Source organism: Taudactylus pleione, unplaced genomic scaffold (genome assembly GCF_031769625.1).
Source record: "Taudactylus pleione unplaced genomic scaffold, aTauple2 ptg000377l, whole genome shotgun sequence".
NCBI lineage: Eukaryota > Metazoa > Chordata > Amphibia > Anura > Myobatrachidae > Taudactylus > Taudactylus pleione.
In genome coordinates, this window is record NW_028284778.1 from 112,657 (window position 1) to 126,145 (window position 13,489).

A 13,489-nucleotide genomic window follows, 5' to 3' on the forward strand; every position below is an offset into this window, starting at 1 on the left:
GGGCATCTAGCTAAGCCTGTAACTGAGCTGGGAATGGAGCAGAGCAGTGACCGCAGGACTCAGGGAAGCGAGCGGCTGCGACTGGCACTGTGAGTCATATACTGCCTATAATATATAGGCTTAAATAAAGACTGCTCTCAAAGATTCTTGTAAATAAGCATGCATGTATTGGCATCAGTGTTTCAGAGCCCCTGTGGCTATGTTTACTTGATTGCCTTGAAAAAAGAGCCACAAGGGGCTCTGAAATGTTGGTGGTGTATGCCAATACATGTATGATTATTTTCAATAATCTTGGGGTGCCGCAGTCTTTATTTAAGCCTGACCATCTTACTACTGAGGCCACCCAAGGAGTTGTCTATATCAGAGAGCGCCAGTCCAGTCATATATATATATATATATATATATATACACACACACACACAGTGGGGATGGGCGGCACTCGGGTCTTATACAGAATAAAACACCACACTGTTACAGCATAGTGCGCCCAGCGCCATTTCGGTTTTAATAAAATGAGGTCTTAGCTAAAGGAAGATATACTCTACATTAATTGAACAAAGCTAGCCATAGAGAGAATATTGGGAATATGAGCAAGCTGGTTCTGTCTGGTAATGCTTACAACAGAGTTTATTTGAATCAAAAGATCATTACGTTTACCATTGAAAGCTTATCTCCATCGTAGGCAAAGGTCATAGAAATTTCTGAATGAGTTTAGGAAACAAATCGACAGATTAATAGTGGATTCTTTCTGGGAGGGCCCCGGGGCATCTACGTGTACTTGTTACAGATGGAGTGCTGGAGCCTTGGTTTGTTTTATATATATATATATATATATAAAACTTCCCCAGTAATTTACCTGAATCCAATCACGTCACAGGAACGTCACTTGGCGTTGAGACATTCCTGTGATGTGTCTGCCCAGTGAAGTATGGTGTATTGCTGGTGGTATCTCTGTATAAATCTGCTATACTTGCTGTCGTTTCAATAGCCAATACTGGTACGTATGCCATTTTTCACTGTTTTATGATTGCAATAAATTGTTTTACTATTTGATGCACGATGTGGCACCCCCTTCTTGTGCTTTGATCTGAGGATAGATAGATAGGATAGACGTAAATACCATAGGGGCCCATCTTCCTTGTCAAAGTTACACGTGTTATATAGGGGCCCTTGTAAATTTTTCTATGGGGCCTTCATATACCTAGTTACGCCCCTAGATAGATAGATATGAGATAGATATACACACACCTGTTTTTATATGGTGCATTTATTTCTACATTTACAAATAAAGGGATCACACATCACTGTGTACTTATAGCACCATGCATATCTGTCTATCCTCTAGTCATTGCCATGTATGTAATATTGATGGTGTAGGTGCATTATATACAGGTGATAGGACACAGAAGACTTGTCTCATATACAGACACACGGTGCGCCCCATTATACGGCCTCTGCCTGCAGCCAGGTGTGATCTCTAGCTGGGGAAGTGTGTGTGAGACAGACATTTACATTACATTGACCATAAAGAATTTGATTTGGTGCTGGACCATAAACCTGAGGCACGCAGGGTCCCGTGGCGCACAGTTTGGGAACCACTGGTATACAGCATTGTGGGCTTGGTACTGAGTCAGACGCAGTGACAATGTTGGATGCAGTGGAGGAATGTTTTCATCTGATTTGCACTGCATATATATCCTGATGGTGTTGGTACAGAGCTGCAGTACTTTTTCAGATGCACACACAAAGAAGTAAATTAGAAATGTGATGGGCATTCCTGGGCAGTTACAGGTTTTTGGCTTATTAGATGCAGATGTAGCGCAGTATGGCCATGTTACTCTAGAGTCACGTGTGGGTCGCTGAAAGTGGCTGCGTACAGAGACTCTGAACTGTTCACATCGGAAGCCATACTCATACGGAGGATCTGCACCGATGGTGGCATCTAAAGACATACAAAGCATGACGGCAGCATCTGTAGACACTAATAGTGGGCGCCTCAGTCCTTGCACAGTCAGACACATGGATGTACACCAAGGAGGGGTACTGTAGTTACATTAGCATAAAGTCACAGACGGAACTGCAGCATAAGACACAAGGAAGGCCGCAACTGCGTCCAACTCAGAATCGGACCCTATGAGGAGGGATCCCGCCCCTCATCAGACCACGCCCCAATTAGGGCTGCTCCCATACATTTCCCGGGCTGGTTTTCCATCCCAATCCGCCCCTGCTAAAGAACTTCGATGTGGTGGCGTTCAGGCCTTGTCCTGGCTTTTAAATGTGTTCCATTTGCACATTTCAGGTACATGTCATACGGCAAAGCACATTCATGGGATGTAAACACTAAATAGAAAAAACATACAAATGTGGCACATAGTAACTACAGTCCCCTCACTTTTTATCAAATCAGATTTTTCAGAAACACAAAGCAAAGGCTGATATATATGAGGTGGGTGGTGTAAGTAGGCCACATTTTAAGGCCTAATTTGAAAGTTGAACATTGGATGCTTAACCAACACAGGAGCATTAGGGAGAGTTATATGCTCTGTGAGGCTATAGACCCTATGCTTTAGTGGATTCAGGCTTTTCCTGGTGTAAAAAGTTACTGATTAAAGGCTCCCTCATCTCCTTTCAGCAGAGAAGGGACAACCATAAAGATAGGACAGATAAAACATACATAGACCAGGCAGGTAGCTATGGGTCAGAGGTCACAGTAGAACAAATGTAGCCAATGGCATACCTAAGCCATAGCAGCCAGTACAATTACTGCGTCAGAGCTAGGTCATCAGCACTTGGGATACCTATTGCTCCACTACATAACATACGGCTAGCTGTTTCTCCTGGGCACAGGTGATCGGGGAATAGTGAATACCTGTCTGTGTTATAAAATATTCTCCATCCATGTGTTCTGGCAATTAAAAGTTCACTTTTCTACTTCAGGGTCCATAGGGTATCCACAGGATACCTTGGGGTATAGGTGTGACGTCAGTCGCAGGGCACCAAAGAGTTAAGCTTTCAGCCTCCCAGGATGCACTAGGTCCCCCTCCTATACCCCGCCCCCGGGCCAAGGCACCTCAGTTTAGTTTGGTGCCCGGCCGGCGTCGGGTGCACCTGTCGGAGTGGGGGCTAGAAGAGCCCCTGAAGCTTTCTTCAGTGCAGCTGTGGCTGCACATCTGGATGTACAGCATGGACAGTCAGTCCTGACGTCCATGCTGTCTTCCCTACACCCCCGCCGGTACCAGAACGCCGGTACCGATCCGGGGATGCTGGTGAGCATCTGGGGTCACAGCTAGCGGTGACCCCAGATGTTCCGGACCATGGCCGGATCCAAGGGGGACAAAGGTAAGCAGCGGGGTCCCGCGGTGGGTCCCCGCTGGTCACATGGTCCTAAGTCCCCAGGCAGGGGGCTCCCTGGGGACTGGCTGCAGCGTGGAGCCAGGTACTGAACCTGCGCTTTCCACTACCCCCTGGGACAGCGGACCGCAGCAGAGCGGTAGCGCTGCGGCGTCCCAGGGATTAAATGCATGCCAGGGGAGCGCGCCTTCCCTGTCTCACAGCCGGCGCCTCCCCCCCTTGCACACGGCCCTCTCTGCACTGTGCTGACTGGCCCTGTGTCAGCGCTCCTCCCCCAGGCCAGCTTCTCTCTGCTCCTCGGCGGCCATCTTCTCTGCAACGCATGGTGAACGCTGCTGGAAGTCTGGAAGGAAGCATCGTGGTCTGGGTCCCCCCGCATACCTCTCCTCCGCTGTGGCTCAGGTCTGTGTATGCAGCGCTGTGTCCTACCAGGCCCTGTGTCTGTGTAGTTGAGTGATCAGCGCTGTTAGTGCAGGAATTGTTATTTCTCTGCATTGTATGTGACTGTGCTAGCGCTGCCTGTAACTTTTCTTCTCTAAACTGTCAGCTTTATTACTGTCCCTGTTCTTTCTGCTAAAGCCCTTGCGGTGCGGTGCTGCAGGGTGGTCTCTCGCCTATTTAATACTTAATTGGTGAGAGAGGTCACATACGTGGTGCCATCATGTCTGAAAGTAATTTTCCCCTCCGGCTACAGTGTACCACGTGCAAAGTACCGTTAGCGGAGGGGGAGGGTAGCGCGGAGGGCCTTTGCCGGCAGTGTTTGTCCATGGCGCGGCCTATTACGGTTACAGCACCGGTACAGGAGCCGCCCTGGGCTTGTTTCGCTCAGGCGTTAACAGCTTTAGTGGGCCAGTTAGCTCCGCAGCCCGCGTTTACTCTGATGGGTTTGTCCCAGCAGTCTGTGGTGTCGTCACCCATGCAGGGGTTCCCACGACAATTGGTGGTACCCCACAGTCTCCCTATTTCCCCGCTCCCGGGTTCTCAGGAGCCAGCGTGGGTTAACTCCCTGACGAGTTCTGTACAGCACTTATCGGATGTGTTGCAAGGGGAGTCTGTGATGCGGCCTCATAAAAGGCCGGTGGCGTCTCTGTCCGCTCCTTATGAGGATGACGAAGGGACGTCTGATGATGGGGAGATTCTGGATCCTTACGATCAGGAACCTCTCCATACTAAGGACGCTGATGCTAAGTCCAAAGTATATATTCCTGGACTTATTCGGGCGGTCCGCACAGCCTTTTTGATTGAGGACGAAGTTCCCCCAGCGGCTAAATCTAAGTATGCCTTTTTCAAAGATGTGAAGGGCGATGCCACAGTCTTTCCTCTTTCGGGTCAGTTGGTGGACCATTTAGAGGAGGCGTGGAAACAACCTGGCAAAAGATACCAGCCGCAGAGACGCCTGGTGGTGGCTTATCCGTTCGCGGATAATTATTTTGCTAAGTGGGAATCCCCTCCACAGGTGGATTCTCACGTGACCCGTCTTGTCCGTAGTGCCACATTGCCGATGCCATCCATGTCCTCCCTTAAGGATGCTACGGACCGCAAGGTAGAAATCTGCCTGAAGTCCGCTTATTCCCTTGCAGGGGGGGCAGCACGGCCGGCTATGGCCATTTGCTGGGTTGCCAGAGCGATGGAGCACTGGGTGGATTCATTAGAGGCTTCTATTGAATCTGACTGTCCGGCCGAACAGGCGGAGTTGATTGGCAATCTCCGTGATTCGGCCACCTACATCAACGAGGCGGCTCTAGACATTAGTACTCTGGTGTCTAGAATTTCTTCAGCAGCGGTAGCTGCTCGTCGCACCTTGTGGCTGCGATCCTGGAAGGCGGACGCAGATTCCAAGAAAGGTCTGGAAGCCTTGCCGTTTACCGGAGAAGTTCTCTTCGGTCCGGATCTGGATAAGATTGTGGCCACGCTTGTCTTCCGTCGGCCGCTGCTCCTTCTGGTTCTGGACCATCGTCCTTTCGGTCATCTAGGGCCCAGGGCAGGCCCAAACCACAGTCGTTTCCTCGACAGGCTGGCCCTAAGAAATCGGTCAAGCCCCGGAAACAGGCATGGAGTACCAGACGTCCGGCCCCCAAGCCAGATGACAAGCCTGCGGCCTGACGGTCCGGGTCTCCCCTTGGGGGATCCCAGGGTGGGAGGCCGCCTGCTGCAGTTCTCCCAGTGTTGGTCGTTCACTACGACAGACACTTGGGTTCTGGAGGTGGTCTCCCATGGGTACGCCCTCTCCTTCCGGCACAGACCCCCGGCTCGATTCTTCACCACGGGTCTACCATCAGACCGGAACAAGGCTACGGAGCTGCGGAAGGTATTGCACACTATGCTCCAGGCTGGAGTTATAGTGTCTGTTCCATTCTCCCAGAGGGGCCAGGGTTTCTATTTAAATCTATTTTTGGTACAGAAACCCAATGGGTCATATCGTCCGATTCTCAACCTCAAAGCACTCAACAAGTCTTTGCGGGTCCCGAAGTTTCGGATGGAGACCCTACGGTCCATCATTCTGGCGCTGGAACCTGGGGACTACATGGTGTCATTGGACATACAGGACGCTTACCTGCATGTCCCTATTCTTTTGCGCCATCAAGAGTTCCTTCGGTTTGCAATCCGCAGCGACCACTTCCAGTTTCGGGCGTTACCTTTTGGCCTGGCGACAGCACCACGTGTTTTCACCAAGGTGATGGCGGTCATGGCGGCTTCTCTGCGGCTGCAAGGAGTCCGCATGTTGCCGTACTTGGACGACCTGTTATTGGTGGCAGGATCTCCAGAGCTCCTGTTACACCACTTGGACCTGACCATTGCACTGCTGCAACGGCACGGCTGGCTAATCAACTGGCAGAAGTCCACTCTAATCCCGTCTCGGAGGATTCTGCATCTTGGAGCCTTATTGGACTCGGGACAGCAAAGGATCTTCGTGACGGAGGACAAGATCTCTGCTTTACAGTCAAGGGTGCGCAGTTGTCTGCACAGCCGCCGGGTGTCCTTACACTCAGCGATGAGGTTACTGGGCTCCATGGTGTCGGTGTTCGACATGGTGGAATATGCCCAGTTTCACTCCAGACCTCTGCAGCACCTGATCCTGTCCAAGTGGAACGGGCTGCCTCAGTCTCTGAAGTTCCAGACGATTGTGCTCACCCCGGAGGTTCGCCTGTCCCTTGCGTGGTGGTTAAAGACGACCCACCTCAACAAGGGATGTCCGTTCTGGGTTCCAAATTGGGTCCTGTTGACAACGGACGCCAGTCTTCGGGGCTGGGGAGCAGTTTCGGGTCCACACTTGTTCCAGGGCAGGTGGACGCCGACAGAAGCGGAGTTTCCAATAAATATCTTGGAACTCCGTGCGGTCTTCAATGCTCTCCTGCAGGCACAGCGGTTTCTCCAGGGTCACCCGGTGCAGGTCCAGTCGGACAATGCTACCACAGTGGCCTACATAAACAGGCAAGGAGGAACTCACAGTCGGGCGGCTCTCGTAGAGGTCTCTCGGATCCTGGTTTGGGCGGAGCGCAATCTTCCGGCCATATCAGCGGTCTTCATCCCGGGAGTGCTAAATTTGGAGGCGGACTTTCTAAGTCACCAGGACGTTCATCCAGGGGAATGGTCCCTGCACCCGGACGTTTTTCAACTACTGGTGGACAGGTGGGGTCTTCCAGAAATCGACCTCATGGCGTCCCGGCACAACAACAAGTTGCCGGTGTACGGGTCTCGCACAAGAGACGAAGGGACGTCTCTGGTGGATGCTCTGTCCATCCGGTGGACGTTCAGGTTCGCATACCTGTTCCCTCCGGTCTCCCTTCTTCCATGGGTAATCCGGAAATTCAAACAGGAAGGAGGGACGCTCCTGTTAATAGCTCCCGCGTGGCCCAGACGGCACTGGTTCTCAGACCTTCAGGGTCTGTCCGTGGACAGTCCTCTGCGGTTGCCGCTATGACCGGACCTTCTGTCTCAGGGTCCTTGTCTTCACCCGGACCTGACTCGGCTGTCTTTGACGGCGTGGCTGTTGAGACGGCCATGCTGAGGTCCCGGGGGTTTTCCAGCTCTGTGGTGCGTACCATGTTACGAGCTCGGAAACCGTCTTCCGCGAGGATATACCATCGCGTGTGGCATACGTTCTTCCAGTGGTGTCGACCGAGAGGTTATGCACCACGGGAGTTTCGTCTGTCTCGGATTCTCGCCTTCCTGCAAGCGGGACTAGATCATGGGCTTCGCCTTGCTTCTTTGAAGGTACAGGTTTCGGCCCTATCTGTCTGGTTTCACCGTAGGATTGCTACAATCCCGGATGTGCGCACCTTTATGCAAGGTGTTCTCCGTATTCAGCCGCCCTTTGTTCCACCTGTGGCGCCTTGGGATTTGGCTGTGGTCCTGAGGGCTCTCCAAGGACCGCCGTTTGAACCACTGGGCTCAGTGGATCTTAAATGGCTAACAGCTAAGACTGTTTTCCTTCTGGCCATTGCTTCGGCCAGACGTGTTTCTGAGTTAGGGGCTCTTTCTTGTAGACCCCCTTTCTTGGTTTTTCATGGGAACAGGGCAGTGCTCCGCACTCGGCCCGAGTTTCTTCCCAAAGTTGTTTCCCAGTTTCATGTTAACGAGGAAATAGTTGTTCCGGCCTTTAACTCACCGGGTCTTTCCGTGGGTGAGGCCTCTTTGGATGTTGTGCGGGCCTTAAGGACTTATGTTGACCGCACTTCTTCGTTTAGGAAGTCGGACGCTTTGTTTGTCCTCTATGGCTTCCGTAAAAAGGGTTGGCCTGCTTCAAAGCAAACTTTGGCAGCCTGGATCCGTATGGCTATTTCTGAAGCTTATCTTCATGAAGGCCTACCGGTCCCTCCTTCTCTGAAGGCTCATTCCACTAGGTCTGTGGGTCCTTCGTGGGCAGCTCGACGTGGTGCCTCGGCAGTTCAGATCTGCAAGGCTGCTACGTGGTCTTCTGTCCATACCTTCGTGAGGTATTACAGGTTTGACACCTTCGCCTCTCAGGATGCTTCCTTCGGGCGGCGGATTCTCCTTTCTGCACAGGAGCGTCCCCACCCTTAAAGGATACTGCTTTGGGACATCCCCAAGGTATCCTGTGGATACCCTATGGACCCTGAAGTAGAAAATATGAGATATGGTAAGAACTTAACCTTGTTATCTCTATTTCTACGAAGTCCATAGGGTTCCACAGGACTCCCGCCCTGTCGCACCTGTGCTGCAGATGGGCTTTGCTCTGGTCACCGGTTTTCTGTCTCCCTCTGGTGAGAATGTGATTCTTGTATGTGTCCAGATCTTTGTTCTCTCTCTTCCTTCTCCTCCTCCGGCCTATGGCTTGGTAACTAACTGAGGTGCCTTGGCCTGGGGGCGGGGTATAGGAGGGGGACCTAGTGCATCCTGGGAGGCTGAAAGCTTAACTCTTTGGTGCCCTGCGACTGACGTCACACCTATACCCCAAGGTATCCTGTGGAACCCTATGGACTTCGTAGAAATAGAGATAACAAGGGTAAGTTCTTACCATATCTCATATTATTCCCAAATATTTCATGAATAATATTTCCTCAAGCATGATGCGTTTTGTGAGTCACAGCCACCTTCAGAAATTACTTTAGATGAGCTCAGGCTTGTAGTGTCCTTTTGCCGTCTTTGCCGAGTCCTGCAACACTGACGGAAACCTCTGCACCGCCATTTTGTACTCCCGGAGAATGCAAAGCGCACCAGCTGCCTCAGGGAGTGGTGCGGATCATACCCTTCAACGACAGCTACAGAACTGACTTTAATGGTCATAGTGTGTGACGTCAGCTGGTATATGCCCAAATACACACTTGTATATCATGAGATGTGTGCTGTGGGAATGCATATAAACACTTTGGGGTGTATTTACTAAAATTCAGGTGTTTAGAAGTGGAGATGTTGCCCATAGCAACCAATCAGATTCTAACTATCTTCTAGAAGGTGCCAGGTCAGGGCTCACCTGCCCATTACGCCAACTACGCATGTGCGTAGGGCGCCAGCCAGCAGAGGGCGCTCAATCCCCAGCGCGGCCAAACTTACAGGAACCCTCCTCCCGCCGCCACACTCCGTCCCGTCATTCCCCCGCGCTATACTCCTTTCCCCCCTCCCTCCGCGACACACTTCCTCCCCCCCCCCCTGCTCTACACTCCTTCCCGCAGCCGCCGCAGGGAGTCTCCATTTCCCGGGTGCCCGCTGAGATTTTACCAGTGGGCGCTCGGCTCCCCACAGCGGCAGCCGGAGCTCACTCCTGAGCTCCGGCTAGGCTTCCCCCATGGGCACTATGTGAGAGACGTCATCTGTCTCTCCCATAGTAACGAGGAGCGGTGGATGGCAGCAGACGCAGGATCGGGGCTTAAGGTAGGTAAACAAATTGTATCTTTGCTTACCAAAAATATTAGGCTCGGGCTGGCCCTGTGCCAGATAAATGTTAAATAGAATCTGGTTGCTATAGGCAACATCTCCACTTGTAAAACCCGCACTTTAGTAAATGTACCCCTTTGGGTGGTATTCATTTGTAACGTTCCCCCCAAGTGCCCGACGGGCTATTCAATTGTTGCCCCTGTCGGGCGTGATCACCTGCCGGTGCACCATTTCAGTTCGCAGCCCCAGGGCGGCGAGGTGAAAAGTGACCTGTTTGGCTGCCCAAACAGCACTTTTCGCGATTGCGCCCAGCACTTTGGTCAGTGGTAGCTGTTTTACCTGGCTAAACCCGACCACTATGGGCGAGATCAGTGCGAAAATCTACAACAATTGAATAGCGCCCTGCGATCTCCCATCACTTTAGACAGGAGATCGGGCGCGCTATAACAATTGAATACCGCCCTTTGAGTCTGTTTTGGTCCTCCTCACCCTTCATCTATGCCCATATGCTACCAAAAAGCGTTCATCTCCCAATGTGCCATAGTGCTGTAGTTGTCACCAGTGTGAAAGGTGTAATTCTGTACATGGTGATTGTACTTACCCTCTGATAGGCCTGTTCTATGATCCGGTCAGTGTGATAGTGGATGTTATCCAACAGACGGCTGGAGGGACAACCTGTGCTCTCTGTAATCTGAAGCTCATCAAAAGAAATTGAACTTTTAAAGGATCTCTGGGTTCTTGTTAAACAGGTGGATTTCTCTGAGACATGGGGCTAGATTGACCACAGCTGTGTCCTTATTCACCTATCGTATTCCTGTCACATAGCGGGGGACGCTCGGCACATCTTTTACTACAAACTGACTCGCTTGACCGTGTAATGTCTGTTTTCAAACAGCAGATGGCGTCTCTTCTAAACTTCTGATACTCCCTTAAACAGCCTCTATCAAACCATTGATGTCTCAGCCATTCTCTGGCCCTGATTCAGAGCCGGACGCTCTGAATCAGGGCGTCTTTTTTTTTTTTTTTTTTATGGAGCGTTGCCACCCACAGCTAATGCAAGCGGCCAGGATGATGATCACGATGGTCAAGACCATCGCGACCATCGGGCTTGCGACGAGACCCTTGCGGTAGGGTCTCGTGGAAAGCTCTCCCACTGACATCACTTGTGATGTCAGTGGGGGTAGGCGTTCCCATGGGAATGCCTCCGTCTGGCCAGCCACCCCCCCCGACCTGCCCACCAAAGGGGGCGTGCTGTCACTCAACATCGACAGCACGCCTCCTTTGGTGCGAGACCCGGAGCGACGTATTGCCCGTCGCTATCCGTGTCTCGCGCATGCGCACAACGGAGCCGGCTCCGTCATTCGCATGCGCTCTGGGCCACCATCGACCCGGTTGCAAGCGCTCAGCGCTTGTGACTGGATCTGAATCAGGCCCTCTGTTCACACAGCGTTTTAAGTTGTGTCCTGCAAGGCCCACCTGGGGCTTCTAAGTAACACACACAATATACAACATGTCCAGGATGCACATAGTCCCAGTAACAAATACTGGTGATGCCAAGCAGGATTACCCTTTATTTCAAGTAGCCTGCCACCCTGCTCTCGCCACACAGTGACGGGATCTATATCTATGGGTATGGATTGCTTGGTTCTTTCCTACTTAGTATCTTTAATCCTCTGTAAGATCAGATGGCTGCTACAAGGCTGTGATTGGCTGATCCCGCACTGGTGAGGTCATTTAATAATCTGATTCATCTTATACTGTATGTAGGATCTTCTATTGCAACAAAAGAGGTTACGTGTAATGTGCGATGCAGCAGGTCACTCATTTTTTTTTCCTTTACAATATTCTGGTGCATTAATGAGATCTTTGCAGATTGGTAACAATGGTCTGGTACCATGACGTCTCCTACTGTAGGGGGCTCCCATTTGGTCTCCGGACCGGCAGAGTTGGGGTCAGTTATACTGACAGGGGCAAAAGCAGGAATTTTAAAGGGGGGTTTCCAAACGGTTGATTTAAAAAAACAAACTATATATATATATATATACACACTATATATATATATATATATATATATATATATATATACACACTATATATTAGGGGTGAGCGGATTCGGTTCTACTCGGTTCCGTTCGAATTTAAAAACCAAATCTCAGCTGTCACGAGTTTTGGATAGCCAATAAGATTCAGTTTTTATAACCGAACTGAACCGAATCCGCTCACCCCTACTATATATATATATATATACACATATTATATATATACACATATATATTAGGGATGTGCAGGCTCGGTTCTACTCGGTTCCGTTCGGTTCTTTTTTATTTTTATTTTTTTTTTTCCTGCATAGACTATCATGACCAAAAAGCATATTGTTTTTTTGAACAGGGAGAATCAGATAATGTTATGTGTATAGGAACTTCCACTGTTGTCACTTCACACAGTGGAAACTCCAAGCTGCATGCTGGGACGCTGGTCATATTTTAACCCCAGCTGCACATAAACAGAGATAATGTCTATCTCAGACTCCGACCAGGACAACACAAACAATTAAGCAATTATAGTCCCCATTCATACCTTCCCCTGTCACATACAGCAGCAGCACACACCGTGTCCCCCACAGCTTCATCCAAGGAGTTAATCATTCACAACTCGGTCAGCTAGCCGGGCTGAACGGGACTCTGGAGAAGTGAAAGGTGAGGAATGCAGGCTGCCTGTGTTACTGCCGGGCTGCTGGGTGATCCTCCTTCTCCCACACTCCCTGCTCTGGGAGAACTGTAGGCAGTGTCCGAGCAGCTCCGATCGTTGGAGGGTGGCCCGCGGCTGGTGCAGAGATGGAGACAAGGCTGTCTCCATCTCTGGAAAAAAAAATTGGTCTGTCAGGGGGGGTTTCTAGGTACTCAGAAACCCCCCCTGCGTGCGCTAGTGACTGAAGCTGATAGTGATCTTCCCCTTACTTACAATGGTAGCAGACAGCGGTGGCCGCTGCATCACTCGATGTTCGCTGAGGTCGTTGCTGTGTCTCTATCCCACTTCACATAATGACCAGAATATTGTTTCCTGCAGAGGACTATAAGAAATAATGAAACACTCTGCAATTTGGTACACTGTGTTGGGACAGATTTCTACGAATATTTAAATACCTCCGCATCTTACCTCCCTCTTTAATATTTTGGATGGTGCATCCTTTGCACCAGCTTCCACACTTGCTGAAATCGTGGTAATTCCAAAACCTGACAGAGACCATACACAGTGCTCAAATTATAAGCTACAGTATCTCATTGCTAAATGTAGACCTTAAAATTTATGCAAAAAATTTGGCTAACCGTTTAGCCCCCCTTCTTACTCAATGAATACACCCAGATCAGGTAGGCTTTATACCAGGCCGTCAGGCGTCTGACAACACTAGAGGAGCCATCGACCTGATTCACTCTATCCATACTCAGAAGTTACCATCTCTAATTCTGGCATTATATGCTGAGAAAGCATTTGACCGTATTTCCTGGGCCTTTGTTTTGGGGTACTTCAGAGAATGGGGGTTTCTGGAAAATATCTAGACGGTATTTTAGCCCTATATCAATCTCCCACTGCTACAGTCTCTGTCAATCGCACCACTTCTTCCCCTTTTGGAATTGCCAACGGTACCAGACAAGGATGCCTGCTTTCCCCTTTGATCTTTGCTCTGGTCATGGACCCTCTGGCAGCGAAGATCCACAACAATCCAGACATTGTCAGTATAAAAACTGGTTCCTCAGAGAATAAAATTGCATTATATGCGGATGATGTTGTGATATCTCTGGGG